At 36.0% G+C, this 2,853-nt stretch overlaps 1 non-coding gene across 1 annotated transcript; it reads right to left on the minus strand.

The window, feature by feature from the left end:
• Positions 1-2,423: 2,423 nt before the first annotated feature.
• LOC136312350 (U6 spliceosomal RNA) lies at positions 2,424-2,529 on the minus strand. Its single transcript, XR_010726947.1, has one exon. It is a non-coding gene; the product is annotated as a U6 spliceosomal RNA (small nuclear RNA).
• Positions 2,530-2,853: the final 324 nt, after the last annotated feature.

The following is a 2,853-nucleotide window of genomic DNA, read 5'->3' on the forward strand; positions in this document are numbered from 1 at the left end:
TTGAAAATTAGGAAAAGTTACACCTATATACATCACAGTTAAAATATCAACAGTCAAAGATAAAACTTTGACTTGAGGGCAGCAAGAGAAAATGACTCCTAAAAGATAATTATAACTGGGCATCAGAAATATCAGAGGTCAGGCAACATAGGAAGACATATTCAAAATTCTAAAAAGATAATAACAATAAAAGGTAAACCAAGACTTCTGTATTTCCAATGGACAAATATTGAACTTGTTGCAACACGAAAGGGAGACCTACACCAGTAGAAGGCATGAAATTGGGAATCATCAGCATATAGAAAAATTTTACTATGGACCCAAATGAGGTCATATAGGCAAATGAGTGTAAATAGAGGAGTAAAGGTTGTTATGGACAGATTGCTTTTAGAAGCATATGTGAGCAAGAGCAAATGATATGCTTCTACATTTATTCAAGTTCTTAGTTCCTCTATCTCTTTTAAAATTCTATTTCACAGACATGGCTCACTCGGAGCACCCATATTCATTCAAGACAACATGCTTTTTTCTTGCCTTTGACCATGCAGTGGCTACTCTATCCTTTTCCTAACCCTCCAGGCTAAAATTATTCTCATTTTGAATTTTTATACTTGTTATTACCTCTTCTTGGAGCATTCCTTTCACCAGTCGTTCCATAAAGGCTTGATCACATTCAGCTTTCAGCTCATATTATCCAAATCAGAGAGACATCCCTTGCCTTCTCTTGCTGACAAAAACTTATTCCTGCAATCACTCTCTATCCCATTGACTGATTTAATTTTATTCAAAGCTATTTTACCCTTTAAAAATATTCTGATAATTATTTGCCATTTTAGGTTTTATTTTTTTCTGTTTTTTTTCCCTATTTCTAAATATTGGTTTTTCCACTATCTGATTTCCATCATCTTTTATTTGCAAATTTTATTTATTTCTCCTCACTGTAGAATATATTAACTAAATAAGTTTAGGTTTCTGTAGCAGCCAATTCTGAGAATTCTATTCTTTTTAAAAAAATATTAAAAAATTTTACTTTTTAATACAGTTTACATTCAATATTATTTTGTATCTGTTTCATTGTAGTGCTTTTACATTAACTGAGATATGGAAGTAGTACAAGTTTCCATCAATAGACAAGTGGATAAAAAAGTGATGGTGACTGACCAGGTGGTCATGCAGTGGACAGAGCGTTAGACTGGGACACAGAAGACCCAGGTTCAAAAGCATGAGGCATCAGCTTGAGCATGGTTCATCTGGTTTGAACAAGGCTCACCAGCTTGAGCCCAAGGCCACTGGCTTTAGCAAGGGGTCACTCGGTCTGCTATAGCCACCCCACCCCCCAATCAAGGCACATATGAGAAAGCAATTAATGAACAACTAAGGTGCCACAATGAAGAATTGATGCTTCTCATTTCTCTCCCTTTCTGTCTGTTCCTATCTGTCTCCTCTCTCTGTTTCTGTCACACACACACACAAAAAAAAGTGGTGGTACATGTATACAATTGAATATTACTCGACCATAAAAAAGAATGAAATCTTAAAATTTGTGACAGCATGAATAGAACTAGAGGGTATTAGGCTAATTAAAATAAATTAGACAGGGCTTGACCAGGCAGTGGCACAATGAATATAGTGTAGGCCTGGGATGCAGAGGATCCAGGTTCAAAACTCCGAGGTCACTGGCTTGAGAGCAGGCTCTTCTGGCTTGAGTGTTGGCTCACCAGCTTGAGTATGGGTCACTGGCTTGAGCATGAGACCATGGAAATGACCTCATTGTTGCTGTCTTCAGCCCAAAGGCCACTGGTTTGAAGCCCAAGGTTGCTGGCTGGTCACTGGCTTGAGCAAGGAGTCACTGGCTGGGTTGAAGCCCACCCCCTCCAGTCAAGAAACATATGAGAAAGCAATCAATGAATAACTAAGGTGCCACAAGAAAAGATTGATGCTTCTCATCTCTCTCCCTTCCTGTCTCCTTGGCTCTCTTTATCTCTCTCTCTCGCTAAAACAAATAAGCAAAAAAAATAAAAAACCCAAAACAAAACAACAACAAAAAAACCAAAAGAAGTCAAACAGGGAAAGACAAATATCATACTATTTCACTTATATGTGAAATCTAAAGAATTCTATCCAATATTCTGGCCTGAAGCTCAACCTAGGTTTGAACTTCTTTCCCCACCCTCTTTCATGACCACCATTTTGGTCATCAGTAGCTTCTTCTGCCTAGTTTTCTGATATTAATAGTATCTCATAGATGTCAAAAAATTTAAACTATCTTCTCTATTTTTTAATATTTTTAAACGTAATTGTGGCAATTATCTTAAAGTTTCTCACCGATTAAGTCTGTTAATTAAATGATTGGCTGAATGGTGATCAGCAGTTTAAGGTAGCAGAAATTGACTATACAACATCTGATAGTTATACTTTTTAAATAAAATATGGAGTGTTTCACAAATTTGCACTTCATCTTTGTGCAGGGGCCATGCTAATCTCTGTATCGTTCCAATCTTTTAGTATATGTGCTGGAGGAGAGAGCACCAGCTGATATTTTTAAAGCCATCCATGGATATGGACAGTATATTGCTAACCAAATGTTTCATCACTCCCTTTTTATTTGTTACAAATAAGACCAAGACAACAAATCAATCTGTTCAAACAATTTTTTGTCATCAAGTCTTTATTAAGAATGTTCGAAGAGCCTAACAGTGTAAAAAATAAAGAGATTGTTATTGGGCACAAGTTTCTTATGACCTCAAGCTCTTAAGTTGTCAATCTATCTATATATTATTATTATTTTGGGGGGTCCCTTATTTTTTTATTTTTATTTTTTTGGGTTTTTTTTTTTTTTTCTGAAGCTGGAAA

Source organism: Saccopteryx bilineata, chromosome 8 (assembly GCF_036850765.1).
Source record: "Saccopteryx bilineata isolate mSacBil1 chromosome 8, mSacBil1_pri_phased_curated, whole genome shotgun sequence".
NCBI lineage: Eukaryota > Metazoa > Chordata > Mammalia > Chiroptera > Emballonuridae > Saccopteryx > Saccopteryx bilineata.